The 15260-nt window shown below is 49.7% G+C and overlaps 1 protein-coding gene and 1 long non-coding RNA gene across 2 annotated transcripts in view; one reads left to right on the top strand and one right to left on the bottom strand.

Annotated features, from left to right (window-relative positions):
- The window catches only part of FAM53B (family with sequence similarity 53, member B), a 125051-nt gene that overhangs the window by 16397 nt on the left and 93394 nt on the right, over window positions 1-15260 (top strand). The gene's annotated exons all lie outside the window — the stretch shown is intronic.
- LOC105503339 overlaps window positions 13226-15260 on the bottom strand; it is a 10476-nt gene continuing 8441 nt past the window's right edge. Inside the window, exon 3 of the long non-coding RNA XR_001000465.1 lies at window positions 13226-13506. This is a non-coding gene — a long non-coding RNA (uncharacterized LOC105503339). The remainder of the gene's footprint in view (window positions 13507-15260) is intronic.

The raw sequence follows: 15260 nt of genomic DNA on the forward strand, positions 1-15260 counted from the left end.
TTTGCAGCAGAAACACGGCATCCTCACCTGCCTGCTTCTCACCTACTGGTCAGGGCATTGTGCACCTGGGTGGTTGGTTCAGCCTCTGATTCTGCTGGGCCAAGAGCCTTGAGAAGGGGCCCCAAGGCTCTGACGATGCCACTGTTCTCCTTCAGTGCACTCTAGGGACTGTTGGAACTCCTGAAGGCCAAGGATCATCTTGATCTAGATTTAGATTGCCAGGGCCTGGCCAGAGGACGTGCTGGGGGTGGATAGTAGGTCACCTGTCCAATTCTGACCTCATGACTTTTGCAAGAAACTCAATTTTTATGGATCCCAATTTTCTCATCTGCAAAATTGTCCTCCCAGTTATTAGGGTTTTAGGTACCAAATCCAGTAAAAATGTGTTTTTCAAACTTTAGGGACTACCGGACTCAACCTGGAGGGCTTCACTAAGCACAATTGCTGGGTCCCACCCCTCATTCAGTTTGTCTGGGGTTGGGGACTGAAACTTTTTCTTTCTAATGAGTTCCCAGGCAATTCTCTACCGATCCAGGGTCCACGCTTGGAGAACCAGTGCACATTGCTGAAGCAGGTGCCAGATACCCCAGTGTTCCCCCCAGCAAGGATGTGGGTTGGCCTGTGTGGGTCTCGGCTGCCTGGCATATGAGGCTCATCTTTCCTTGCATTTTCTCCACTGCGTCTTATTTTCTGGGAAACTTGAAACTAGATTCCCAGAGATGTTTTGTTTTCCATTCAGCCGTCTTCGTGGAAGCTGTCTTCAGACTCTCCGCCGTGATAGCTGGAGACACACTGATTTCCTACCTTTAGGTAATTCTGTCACTAACAGACACCATCCACTGCCCATCTCGGTTTCCACCCTCCACCTGGAACCCAGATACTAATGGAGGCAGCCTTGGTGATTTTGAGTTTTGAGCTTTTGGTTTACCAGATAGGTTGATTTTGCCCATTCTCACCAAAGACAGGCTGCATTTGGGTCGAACTGACAGAGCTGTCATGGGCACAGCAGGTTACTCTGTACTCGGGAATGCTGCACGAGGCTTCCCACTCACTGCCGTCAGTCCAAGGCTGGGCGCCCTTTGTTTTGGGTGCCCTGAAATCAGTGTCTCTGTGCAGTGATGGGAAATAGAGTGCTTAACCATGTCCAGAATCAACTGCTGTACCCTCTCTTTCCCTTACCTGATGACACCTGAGCCTAGCCAGGGCTGCTGGAGGTGAGAGACCCTGGGGCCCATCTGAGGAAGCAGGCCCAGAGCCAGGACGTGGAGTGTTGGAGTCCATACAGTCAGCCAGTGGGCACGTCTAAGTGGTTAGTGGTGGTTTCCTCTCATTTGGGGGTTTTAGTTGTCCAGAGTGAACTGCTGGTCTTGTGTCTTTAGCTCCAGATGTAGTCACTGGGAGGTGGCGGGCAGCCACTGGCTTTGCCTGGCCTTGCAGTTTTGCTCACAGTTTTGTTTTGTCAAGGAGTGTTCCCCCTGCTACTCTCACTCCTCAGAAACAAGGGGACACTGACTCAGTCATGGCTTTGAATGGAGCGTTTCTGTGTGGTTTTCTCCTTGCCCCAGTACTCTGCCTTCTGCAGCTCCCAGTCCCCAGCAGCTGGGCACATTGGCCCTTGTGCTTTCATATCCACGAAAACACGTGGGAAGCGCGTGCCCAGCACATGCCTTGATCACATATTTGTAACTCGGGAGTCTGAGATGATCGTGACATTCTCGTATGGGGCTGTGTGTGGCCACTCCCATTCCCCAAGGGAGAGCACAATTGCTGTATTGTCTGTCGGCATTCTGGGCGAGCTGCTTGGGTGAGGGCTGGACTCTTGGTATACTGGGGGATGGAAATAACTGTTTTGCAGCTTCCTACCTTTATGCTGCCATTTATAAAAGAAGGACGTTTGGGACGACCTCTTAGAATCCCCTGGGTCACCTGGCTTTGTTCAGCTGAGTAAACCACCAGCCTGTGCACCTCCCCCTGCCCCCAGCTCAGCTTGTTTGCCTGCTGTTCAGGCAGGAGAGCTCTGGGAGGGCAGACCGCTGAGAGGTGGAAACAGAGTGATGGGAGGCAGGGAGCAGGGTGGTGGCTTGTGGCTGTCTGGTGTGCGGAGCTTCCCCTGCCTGGGCCTTGTGAGGGCGCTGGCACTGGCCGATATTGTGGCGGCTGACCTGTCTGGGCATCCTGAGGCCCCTTCCATCAAAAGCTGGGAAGGGGCCCTCCACTCCCAGCCGCATCCCCCTAGCTTGCTGGAGGGTCAGACATGTCATTTAGCAGCATCCTAATAGAATACCCTCACCCCGTCTCTGGCATTGAACTCCTGCCCAACACTCCTGCTGCTTCCTCTAGGAAATCTCCCCAGATCTTTACCACCCCACTTGGAATTCCAGGCTCACTCCTCTGTCCTTGTGGATTTATTATCATATGATGTTCCGTGCCTTGTGGGAAACCTAACTGAACACATGCTGTTTACACGAACTTATTTATGTATTACCTGCCATCATCCCTCCGTCCCTAGCACAGCCAGCCTGGTGTTTGTTGGACTTGAGACGAGACTGATACCGGGAGGAAATACTGTCCAGAGAGAAGCACAACACAGGGCGTGCATGAGAGTTGCCGGTTTAACTACAGTCACCTAGAAATACTTTTTGTTTCTGAGTAAAAGTCTGTTCTAAGGCGTGCAGCATCACATGTGTATATAATCTTCCCCTTGACCCTTCTTGCTCTCTGTGGAGGCTCCCAAGACCTTGGCCCTTCCTGTCCCACTGGGGTTCCTGCAGAGGCCTGGTCTGTCCAGGCTCTGCCTGGCCCAGGGCCGGCCCTGCAAGTGCTGCCTCCCTCACATCAGGCCCTGACTGCAGCAAGATTCTTCCTCCTAAAAGAAGAACATAGAAAACAAAGCTGTTAGGGCAGGGCCCTGGGCTCTCGGTTTTCCCATGATTGGGTGTGAGAGGGCTGCTGGCCACCCTCCCGCCCACAGAAACTCTGATGAGTGTTTGCAGGTTCCTGAGGAGGTGTGAGCATGATCAGATACAGGGATTTTTGTGCTGGTCACTGTGTTTTTCTGTTATGCTGTGCTGCTGTGGAACCCAGAAAACTTTGAGCTCAGCCCCTCCGTGGATCGGGAGGTGCAGTGCTTGGGATTAGTGTTAACAACATTTTGATCGCTGTCGGAAACCCCCTGCAAGCAAGAGAGATTTAAGTATCTTTGGCACCAAGAACGTTGAGACTTGACTTAACGTGGTGATTGTGTTCTTTGTTTCAGCAGGCATTTCCTGAGCAGCTCTTTGTGCCAGGTTCTGGGGACTCAGGGGACTGAGGCTGGGCTCATGCCCTCCAGAAGCACACAGTCTGTTGGGGCGGCAGCTCGCTGGTTCGTTTCATGGCCCTGTGATTCAAGCTCTGCATTCTGCACAGAGGCAGAAGGTGTGACCTGACTCAGTGTGGGGTGTGGAGGTCTGCCTGGAGGTGGTGACACCTGAGCTGAGTTTAAAAGATGAGATTAGCGAGTCTGGAGGCTGAGAGGGCAGCAGGGAGCAGGGGAAGCAGGCGGCAAGGTCTAGCTCCAGAGAGCAGCATGAGCAGAGGCCTGGAGGCAGGAAACTGCATGTGGTATTTGGAGAACTCCAGAGTATTTTAAGAATAGGCAGTACGTGGATGTGTACAAACTCAGCAGTGAAAAGCAGTTTCCTCATCCCTGTCCCCAGCTACATGCCTCCCTCCTCCCTGGGGGGAGCTCCTAATGCCATTTTCTTGTTTGTCCTCCCAGAGGTATTCCATATGCATGTGCAAGAATATACAGATATATACACGCACAAATATGTATATAAAAATAGTGGTTTTTATATTTTTGATTTTAGAAAATATTACCTATTTCTTGTGAAAGTCAATACCTCGTTTGGTTCAAAATTCAAAACATACAAAAATCCATTTCTTGAAGAGTCTTCTCTCATCTCTGTTCCCAGCTACCCATTTCCCCTCCCGGAAGACAGCTTTTATGTTAAGTTTCCTTTGTATCCTTCCAGGACTTCTGTATTACTGGCACAATTCTTTATTTAGTTTCACCCAAATGGGAGCTTAATATACCCATGGTTCTGATCTACTTAGCACTATACCTGAAGATGGTTTCCTCTTTGGACGTGTTGGGCTCAGGAAGCCTTTTTTTTTTTTTTTAATTTAAATTTAAATTGACACATAATTGTACCTATTTATGGGGTGCATAGTGATGTTGTGACACATATAATGTATGATGATGGGCTCAGGGTGATTAGCATATCCAGCATCTCAAACGGTTATCATTTCTTTGTGTCAGGAATGTCCGATATCTTTCTTGTAACTATTTGAAACTACATAATATTGTTAACGCTAGTCATCCTACAGTGCTATAGAACACTAGAACTTACTCCTTCTATCTGGCTGTACTTTTGTGTCCTTTAACAAATCTCTTCCTGTTCCCCACCTTCCCCCTACCCTTCCCAGCCTCTAGTCTCCTCTGTTCTGCTTTTTACTTTTATGAGATCAAATATTTTTAAGCTTCCACATATTCTCATAGCCTCTTAGAAAGCTGCGTTTTTGTCCTTTGCATGGTGTTGCAGTGTGTTTTTATCCTGTCCTTCCTGTTAGGCAGTTAGGTCACTTCCCACCTTGGCTGTGTCTAACGAGACGATATGTATTACTTTGCTCAAGAGTAGGGCAGTCTGCAGGGCAGGCTGATTTGGCACTTGAGGCACATGTGTTCACAGGGAGAGTGAGTAAGGAGGCTAGAACTGCATGAGGACATGGTCAGGTTGTGTTTTACGCTCATTTCTCTAGAGGTTGACTTGTTTTCCCTTGTGAAAGGCAAGTGACTTTTAAGTTGGATTCTGCTGAGTTTTGGGGACGCTGTCTTACTCCTTTACTGTCTCCCATAAGTAACCTCTGTGAAAGGAGACCTGGCCCAGTGTGGTCTCTGGAAGCAAGGTTCGCCCAGGGGTGTGGTTGGTGTTGCTTGGGGAGACTCCCTTACAGACTCTGACCTTCAGGCCATGCCCTACAGGACAAGGCCAGCCAGAACCGAGGCCTGCAGTGCGACTCTGCCAGCGTTGTATGCTGGGGCCTTGTGGATGTGGATGCCACCTCTGGGACTTGCTAGACTTGGGCCTCATGAATCACAGTTCTAGTCGATAGTTTGTTGATTTATTAACAATTGAACTGAGTAAGAGTCTGTCCAGGCAGAGGACCTGCCAGGGTATGGGAGGGAGAGACTGCAGGGTGACTTTGTACCATCCCATGAAGGTTGTGATGCAGGTTTATGAACTTTATTTTTTGAGATGGGTTCTTACTCTGTCCCCAAGGCTGGACTGCAGTGGCATGATCCAGACTCACTGCAACCTCTGCTTCTTGGGCTCAAGCAATCTTCCCACCCCAACCTCCCGAGTAGCTGGGTCCACAGGCATGCACCACCATGCCCAGCTAATTTTTTTTTAATTTTCGTAGAGATGCGTTTCACCATGTTTCCCAGGCTGGTCTCGAACTCCTGAGCTCAAGCCATCTACCCACCTTGGCCTCCCAAAGTGCTGGGATTACAGGTGTGAGCCACCGCGGCCAGTCCAGATTTCTGAACTTTAGCAGTCCCAGCTATTTTATCATGCTATTTTTATAATGCTATTTTAAAAATATCCTCTCCCTTTTAGTGCATTTTTATTTAGTTTTTATTTCACTCATCCATCAGTTGTTAATAGTTTTCACTTCCATGGGAGTGGAGACTGTGGCTTATGTATGTTCGTGTCTTCAGCCCCCACCATCATCCTAGCAGTCACAAAGTAGTCACTCAGTAAGGGTTTGTTGAATGAATGAGCACAATTGCCTGCCACGCAGGCTTTTGTGAGGGCTTGTGGCGTGCTGTTATTCATCAGCACGCTGGAAACTGGGTTTTGGTGCTTCAATGCCAGCGTCTGACCAGTACTAGTTAAATTTCATCCGGCCGGGCGCGGTGGCTCAAGTCTAATCCCAGCACTTTGGGAGGCCGAGACGGGCGGATCACGAGGTCAGCAGATCGAGGCCATCCTGGCTAACACGGTGAAACCCTGTCTCTACTAAAAAATACAAAAAAACTAGCTGGGCGAGGTGGTGGGTGCCTGTAGCCCAGCTACTTGGGAGGCTGAGGCAGGAGAATGGCTTAAACCTGGGAGGCGGAACTTGCAGTGAGCTGAGAGATCCGGCCACTGCACTCCAGCCTGGGCGACAGAGCGAGACTCCGTCTCAAAAAAAAAAAAAAAAAATTTCATCCATTCTGATCCCATCCAGCTATTCAGTCTGATAGGGTTTCTTTTTTTGTTTTTACATTTTATGACTTTAAAAAAATTATTATTTTCTGAGATAGGATCTCACTTTGTTGCCCAGGCTGGAGTGCAGTGGTGTGATCAGGGCTCACTGCAGCGTTGGCTTACCTAAGTGATTCTCTTGATTCCACCTCCTGAGTATCTGGAGCTGCAGGCACATGCCACTATGCCTGGCTAATTTATTTTTTGTCAAGATGAGGTCTCACTATATTGCCTAGGCTGGTATTACTGTTATTTTTAAGTCTGAGAACATCATCTATGCCACCTCCCTTGGATCTGCCCCTGATTGAGGTGGCTAGTGTTGGTGGTTTTTATTTTTGTTTTTAGATGAAGTCTCACTCTTATCACCCAGGCTGGAGTACAATGGCGTGATCTCGGCTCACTGCAACCTCCACCTCCCAGGTTCAAGCAGTTCTGCCTCAGCCTCCCTAGTAGCTGGGATTACAGGCGCCCCCAACCATGCCTTGCTATTTTTGTATTTTTGGTAGATACAGGGTGTCACCATGTTGGCCAGGCTGGTCTCGAACTCCTGACCCCAGGCGATCCGCCAGCCTTGGCCTCCCAAAGTGCTGGGATTATAGGTGTGAGCCACTGTGCCTGGCTGTGTTGGTGGTTTGATGTGTAACCTTTCCTTGTCCTGCACATTTTTGAACTCCTCCATCCAGATGACACTGGGGAAGAACCCTTTTCCACAGCGAGGTGAAGGCCAGTCCACGTTTGGTTTGGGAGGTGCGTGGAGGAGTGCTCAGAGTCCTGGCGTTAGAGTTCTGCTGCTGACTTAGTGAATGAGCTTCCTGAGAGCAAGGGAAGTACCCAAGCCTGGTTCAGATGGCTCCACTAGGGGGACAGTGACAGCTACAGCTGCAGCTGGTGTACTTGGCAGGCCGTCAAGCACTTCGGGGTGTGCTGCGGACAAACAATAGAATGAATCTTTGTTTCTGGAGCCTGGGCCATTTCTAATGAGGAAGATGATTACTCATTTTTGGAAGTTGGGTTAACTCTTCCAGAGTCTTTTGAGTCTTGCTTAGATCTGTAACGAAAAGCCTAGAAGAGTTCACCTTGGCATCCCAAGGTGTTTGCTTTTAAGCCGGGTGACTCTGGTTGGCTGTGTTATTTCCTCTTTAACACTCCTCCACCCAGGTCTTTGCCCTAAGTCAGGAGGCCTGATTGTCATATCCAGAGTGCTTAGAAGAAAGTGGGGCGGCCAGGCGCGGTGGCTCAAGCCTGTAATCCCAGCACTTTGGGAGGCCGAGACAGGCGGATCACGAGGTCAGGAGATTGAGACCATCCTGGCTAACACGGTGAAACGCCGTCTCTACTAAAAAAATACAAAAAACTAGCCGGGCGAGGTGGCGGGCGCTTGTAGTCCCAGCTACTTGGGAGGCTGAGGCAGGAGAATGGCGTAAACCCGGGAGGCGGAGCTTGCAGTGAGCTGAGATCTGGCCACTGCACTCCAGCCTGGGCGACAGAGCGAGACTCTGTCTCAAAAAAAAAAAAAAGAAAGAAAGTGGGGCAAGTGTTTACAAACGAGGTGCCCCTTTCTTCTCCTGTTCCCCCACCCCCATGGCATGCCAAAAAAATAAAGAAGGAGCTCAAGACCCGTTGAGCAGCTGTTCCCCTAGACTTCTTAGATTAATTCCCTGGCCGGTTCTATCTGTCAGTTGCCTGCCACGCAGGCTTTTGTCACATCATGCCTGGACTTAGCTTTGACTTAGGACTCCATGAAGGCTTTCTTCTTCTTCTTTTTTTATTTTTTTGCGAGACAGGATCTTTCTCTGTCACTTAAGCTGTAGTGAAGTGCTACTATCATAGCTCACTGCAGCCTCGACCTTCCTGGCTCAAGTGATCCTCCCTACTCAGCCTCCTGTGTAGCTGGGACCACAGGTGTGTGCCACCATGCCGGACTATTTTTAAAACTTTTTATAGAGATGGGGATTTCTTCATGTTACCCAGCTGGTCTTGAACTCTTGGGCTCAAGCAGTTCACCTGCCTCAGCCTGCCAAAGTGCAGGGATTGTAGGCGTGAGCCACTGCGCCTGGAGGTGAAGCCCTTCTTTGCAGGAATCTCTTTCTCTGCCTTAAGAGGCAAGAATCTGGTGCTATTTTGATCTGTGTATAGACAGATGGCTGTTGTTACACATGCAGCAGCTCCCCCGCCATTGTGCTGTGGCTGCTGGTGGGAGTAGTCTTACTAGAGTTTATCCTGCCCTCCAGAACCCTCCCCTGCAGTAGGAGTCAGGTAGATAGCTTTGGCTGTTTGACCTGAGAGGTGCCACAGAGCTCGGGTATACTTGTCATATGACAGACCTGCCTGTCAGCTTAGAGTCCCTCCAGTTTTGTTTTGGCAGATGATGGCATTCTCGAATGTGTGGTAGAGCTTGCAGCGTGATGTGGGGGTAGAGGGGAGAAGGCGGAAGGCTTACCATGTGATTGATGAGCCTGTCTGATTAATTTCTACAACAGACCCTGTAGGTTGGTAGATATGACTCGGTCAGATCAGGAAGGGGGAAGTCCTGAAGTGTGAGCTGAGGTTAAGATGTGACCTCTAATGAGTGGGTGGCAAATGGGCAACCTGGTGCCTCTCGTGCCTATAGCAGTTCTTACAGAGCTTGTTGGGATCTTCTTGCATCACCTGTCATGTCCCAGTGTGATATTGTCTTCAGCCAGTGTGTTGGGGCCCCAGACTGCAGGCCTCCTAGATAAAGAGATCACTGCCCTCGCAGCTGTGTTCCAAGGCCCAGCTGCTGAGAGATTACCTTCCCTCTGTGGAGTGGCTCTAGGGGTTCTGTGAGAGCTATAGACACCAACGGGAATGCTTCTCCCTGCCTGCTGAGCGACTGGAGCTGCACCGGTAGGAAAGCCATGTGTGTAGCCTGGGCTGGGGGTGGAGTGTCCTGCAGGAGAGGGAGAGTCCGAGAGCCCATAAACATTTTGTAAAGGAGAAGGAGATTCTTGTCCTGAGAGGTAGAAGATGAAGATGTCAAAACTGGTCACTGACTGACTTCCTGGCTCTCTAAGAAACTCCTCTAAATCAGGTTGTCACTGAAAGACACCAAGATGCCCCTGTATGCATAAGGATTAAACTCGGAATACGCAGTCATGCATATATCTCCACCCTCACCCCGTGGAGATGTAAGAGAGGGGCTGGTTCTGCAACACCACCTCCTCCCTACCTCTGTCCCACCCGTTGCAAGAATGTCACTGTGGCCTGCTTCTGATTCTGCTTTATGGAAGGTCATAGCCAGGGCACTTGATGGCAGCAAGTAAGGATTTGGCCTTTGCCTTTGTCCAGTTTCCTGGACCTTGAACTGCAGGTCAGGTCTGAGTGGGACTGGAAAGGCCAGCATAGCAGGTGATCCAAGACGGGCATCATCAACTTACTGTCCTTTCTCATAGTTCATTCAGCACCTTCAAATCTATTGATTTTCATGCTCTCTCCAGAGCTGCCATTTGCCTATGACACGTGAGGAAACTGAGGCCCAGAGAGGCATAAAGACCTGGTTAAAGCCACATACCTGATATGTGACTGCAGTCAGAGTCTCACTAGTCAGAAACAACTTATCTGGCCCAGCGTCCTATTTGACACGTGAGGGAACTGAGGCTCCGAGGAGGGAAATAACTTGGCAACTTGGGCAGAGCCAGTAAGTGGCACTGTCAGGCCCAGAGCCCCCATCCACTAAGTCCTGCTTGATCCACCTAGGCCACACAGCCTTTTGTTTGGGTCTTTCCATTTTTGTTTTTAAATCTTTTTTTTTTTTTTCACCCTCTTCTGTGGGTTTTTAGTCATGGTTTGAGTAAATTCAGTATACTTATAAATAGGTCCGACTGAAGAACAGGTCATGGTTGTCTTAGGCTAAGTGGCTTAACATGATAGTAGATTATGTTTGGGGCCCGCTGCAGTCCCCTCATTGTCCTCTGGTTCTCTTCCCATTCTTCCCTTCCTCTGGTTTGGAGCAGAAGGCGGCACCTAGCTCTGCGGCCAGTTGGTAAGTGTGAGTTCTCCTCTCTCCGTGCCTCTTGTCCCTGTCTTCTTCCTTTTGAGTGTGTCAGGCAACGTCCAGTCTATAGCCAGCTCTTCTTTCATAGTGTTTGTGGGTTAAAAGTACATGAGCGGTCGTGAGAATTACGGGAGTGCGTATAGGAAGCTCGTCTGTCAGTTATTTTTCACTGATAAATGAACTCTTGACAAGTCATGCATGCAGTTGGCTTCAGTTTCAAGAAACTACATGGGCTGTCTCATTCCCATGTTCAGATTTGTTTTGGCTTTTTGGATCTCAGCACTTTTATGTCCCTGAATAATGTCATTCCTCCCCCTCCTCTTGAAATGTTATTTGCTTTAAAAAGCAGAAAATCCCTACAACATTGAAAAGTCCAGGAGAGCAGAGTTCCGATTTGGTTCAGCAGCTCAGTTTACTGTCTTGTCTTGTTTTGCTTTCCCCCCTTCCATTAAGGAGACACATAGGGGAGCTTGGGCCACTTTGTTCAGCCAGGGACACAGGTCAAGTCTCTTTCAAGCTGTGTAGTGTGACTCCCAGTCCTTCCCCAAGTGTGGCCTTTGGCAGCCTTTGATTACCTGAAGGACTAGATCAGGGAATATGTTTTAGCCCCAGTTACTGAAGAAAGCACCTCCAAGGACACACCTTCCTGTGGAGGGAGGGATGAGGGGGGGTGAGTATGCCCTCTCTGTCTGTGGAGGGAGGGATGAGGGAGGGGTGAGTATGCCCTCTCTGTCTGTGGAGGGAGGGATGAGGGGTGAGTATGCCCTCTCTGTCTGTGGAGGGAGGGGTGAGGGAGGGATGAGGAGGGGTAAGGGAGGGATGTGGAGGGGTGAGTATGCCCTCTCTGTCTAGGGACAGCAGGTGCTTCATGCCTGCAGCCAGCCACTCTCACTCGCCCTGCTGAATGTCCACAGCCCACTTGCAGGAGCGAGGTGCTTGGAGGACTCAAAAGCATATTCTTGGCCCCTAGAAGCTAATACTGTAGCTGTGAAGACAGGATGCTTTTATCCAATTTATGAGCATTTAATAAGGGTCTGTGCCCTGCTAGGAATTGTGCCTGCCTAAGGATTTCAGTGTTTCTAGGGATGTTTTTGTAGTGCCCCCCACCTACAGGGCATTACCTCCTTAACTTATAGCTGAGGCGGGCAGAACAAGGGTGACTTCTTACGTGTTACAAAGGCAGAAAGCTGAGCAAAGTTACAGAGCTCAGCCAGGGCCCTGCAGCTCCTCTGGGACTGAGCTGGGCTGAGCACGGACTCAAGTTCAGCGCTCTTGCTGTGATACTGACTTAGCAGATAGGCATCAGCCAGGTTGCTGCTGTGGGCAGGCTGTGTGCTGAGGCCACAGGGTGACTGAGGGAGGGCCACACCTAGGCTGCACACGTGGAGGGGAGGGCTCCCCACAAACAACCTGGAAATGAACTTTGAGAGAAGGGCAGGGTGGCTGTGGTGGAGGCAGAGGCAGGAGGCACAGGACCTGGGAAGATAGGGACAGGTGGATACAGGTTCCAGCTGGGGTTGCAGGAAGCCATTGTGACTCCCTGCAGGCCCAGAAGCACCCTGAGCTTCCTGGGAGACACTTCACCCTTTGCCAGTTATCCAGCACGTCTGTACATCCATGCAGTTAAGAATGGAAAGTGATGGCTTCCTGTCCCACTTCTACCCGCTCCAAGATACTCGTCATCTGCCCGTTTTTCCTGCCTGCAGTGGAACCCCTAGTACCATGTTTCAACATCAGTTCCGGAAGGCTGATGTTTGGCTGGGACACCTCAGGATGGGCTGTATTAGAGAGTGCGTATATTGCAAAATTGGTACCTGCTTTGGCATTTGATCATTTAGCTGACAAATCAAGTACTGAAAGGATGATTAACAATGAAACTTACAGATCCTGGAGTAGTGGGGTCCAGGTGTTAAGACAGAGACTTTGGAGTTCAGTAGATGTGGGTTGAGTCTTTGTGCCTTGTTCACGACTGGGTGACTTTGGGCCTGGGCTTCACTTTCCCCCTCTGTAAAATGGGATAACAGTAGCGCCCTCTGACAGGGATACTCTGAGGTTGCAGTAAGCACAGGGCCTGGCCCTGTTGCTATGGCTAGTATTTTCCTCATGCTGCGTTAAAAGGTAGGCACTGGCAAAGCACTGATGAAAGAGGTTTTCTTTGCCTCTTTTTTTCTGTGCGTTGAGGGTGGTGCCGGCAGGTCTGTCTGTTAGTTGTTGCTCAGTAGGACCTGAAGACACGGGAACCCCGGCTGCGGGGTTGTTGAAGTGTTCACTATAGTATGGAAGCTACACATTCGTGGGCCCTGTCCTCTGGTTGAAACACCAGACTGTCTTTCCAGTATCAACTTAGTCTGGGAAAGTAGAGGCCTTGGATAAAGTTCTTAGGCAGCTTTTAACTTTTATCCTTTAGACTCAGATGACTTAGTTAGTATATAAAATCAGCGAGCGGAATCATCCCCAAGCAGATTAAATCCCTTTGTCTTGGCGGATATGAAGCTTGACTGCAGCATTCGGCTCCTCTCGGAACCCTTGCACTTTTGGGTTGTCCCAGAATTTGGCAGGAGACAACATGACCGACTAAGCAACACCCTTCCCCAAATGTTCATATACTTGCTTCTAGATTCTGTCTACAGATGGCTTTTGTCACACCAACAACTGAAGCTACGAAAGTTTCAAAGTGCACAAAGAGCTTGCGGAATTGCTGTCTTTCCCTCCCATTTCCTTTGCTTAATGGGAGGGGGAAATGGAAGCTCTGAGAGCAATGGCTTCCGCGAGCCACCAGGAAAATCCCTGTCAGTGGCTAAGTTCATGTTTGGGTTTTGATCTGAGCCCTGTTTTTAAGGTGGTAAAATTAACCGTGAAACTAACGTGTGCAAGTAGTAAGTACAGACTAAATAAAGACACTAAAAGAAGGAAAAACTTGTCTTGATGATTTCTAGTATGGTCAGTTTCTTTTAAGGGATAGCCCTTCAAAATGCATTACAGAGCATTTGGTAAACTCCTCCAATCTTCTTAAGATTTATATAGGATTGTAGAGTTTGCAACACTTTCTTGTATGTATTAATTCATTAGCATGCAATCCTCTTTTGAAGTGGATGAGCCAGGTGGGGCTCCCACTTGCTGGAAGCTGAGAGTCCCAGGCCACAGTGATAGCAGACAGCTGTGTTCAGTGGTTGCAAACAAATGAAGACACATTGAAGACTGTAGAACAAAAGCAAGAAAATTTCATGTTAGCAAGAACTTGTGTGAGAGCAAAGCTTTCTCCTCGGTTTCTGTGGTATCAGAGACAGAGTGGCCTGGGGATTTGAATCCTGGTCTTGTCCCTGCTAGCTGTAGGATATTGGGCAAATGACTTGATTTCTTTTCTTGGAGCCTCAATCTTCCCGTCTGGAAAATGCATGCTACCAACCATAATGCCTGTTCATAGGAACGTGAGAGGATTAGCTGAGAAGAACCCAGCCTCTGGTGGATGCCCAGGGAGAGGGGAATGGAGGTGAGGGTGGAGGGCTGTGGCTAGAAGTGTGGCTGTGTGGGGCACATGGGGGTGGAGGTGGGCTCTAGGCCTGGGGCGTCTTGCTGACCACGGCAGCAGCCACCTGTGTGTGTGTACCCTCCCACCCATAGACCTTGCTTTGGGCACAATGCTGGCGAGTTTGGGGCTGTTCTTGGACAGATGCACTTGTGAGGTGAGGACTTGAGAGGTGGGCAGGGGCCCTCTGCCACCTTGTCTGCACCCGGGGAGCATACACATGGATCAGTGGAGAGTCTGACCTTGCTTTTTGTTCTTTTCAGTGGAAATCCTGGTGAAGATGAGTCATTGAGTAGGGGCTCCTGGGGTTGAGTCAGAGAGCACTGTGTCCCCATGATCAGGTTGGGGTGCCAAGGGGAGACCCTCACCCAGCCCTCCTTTGGCAGATACTGGGTAGCCCTAGCTGTGTATGGAGGCAGGCTGGAGGCCCCCTATCATGAGCACTGCCCAGGGAGTCACGGGAGAGAGGTGGGAGGTGAATGCGGGGACTGAGAAGTGACAATACAAGACTTAAATACAGGGCAAGGAAAACTGCAGTCAAGATGCAAGGATGGTGCCCAATGAGAGTGCGGCCCACGATTGCTACTTGTGCAAAGGGGAATGGGCACCAATGCCTGGCCTTCTTTGTGCCCAGCTCTTTTATATGTGTTTTCTTATTTAAATCTCCCAGCAGCCCCAGGGCAAAGGTATTATCCTCACTGTGTTTATTTAATTAATAATTATTATTATTACTTTTTGAGACAGAGTATTGCTTTGTGGCCCAGACTGGAGTACAGTGGTGTAATCTTGGCTCACTGCAGCCTCTGCCTCTCAGGTTCAAGTGTTTCCTGTGCTTCAGCCTCCTGAGTAGCTGGGATTACAGGCATGCACCACCACGCCCAGCTAATTTTTATATTTTTAGTAGAGTTGGGGTTTCACCATGTTGGCCAACCTGGTCTTGAACTCCTGACTTCGAGTGATCCACCAACGTCAGCCTCGCGTAGTGCTGGGATTACAGGCATGACCCACCGCACCCAGCTTAATTATTTCTTTTGATACAAGGTCTCCCTCTATCATCAGGCTGGAGTGCAGTAGCGTGATCATAGCTCATTTGTAACCTCAAACTCCTGGGCTCAAGCGATTTTGCCTCAGACTTCTGAGTAGCTGGGACTACAGGCATACACTCCCACGCCTGGCTATTTTTCTTTTAGTTTTTTTTTTTTTGTAGAGATGGAGTCTTGCCGTGTTGCCTAGGCTGGTCTTGAACTCCTGGTCTCAAGCAGCCCTTTTGCTTCAACCTCTCAAATACTGAGATCACTGGTGTGAGCCACTGTGAGGAGCCTCACCCCCGTTTTAAAAAGATGAGGAAACTAGGCCGGGCGCGGTGGCTCAAGCCTGTAATCCCAGCACTTTGGGAGGCCGAGACGGGCGGATCACGAGGTCAGGA

This window comes from Colobus angolensis, unplaced genomic scaffold (assembly GCF_000951035.1).
Source record: "Colobus angolensis palliatus isolate OR3802 unplaced genomic scaffold, Cang.pa_1.0 Scaffold85, whole genome shotgun sequence".
Classification (NCBI taxonomy): Eukaryota; Metazoa; Chordata; class Mammalia; order Primates; family Cercopithecidae; genus Colobus; species Colobus angolensis.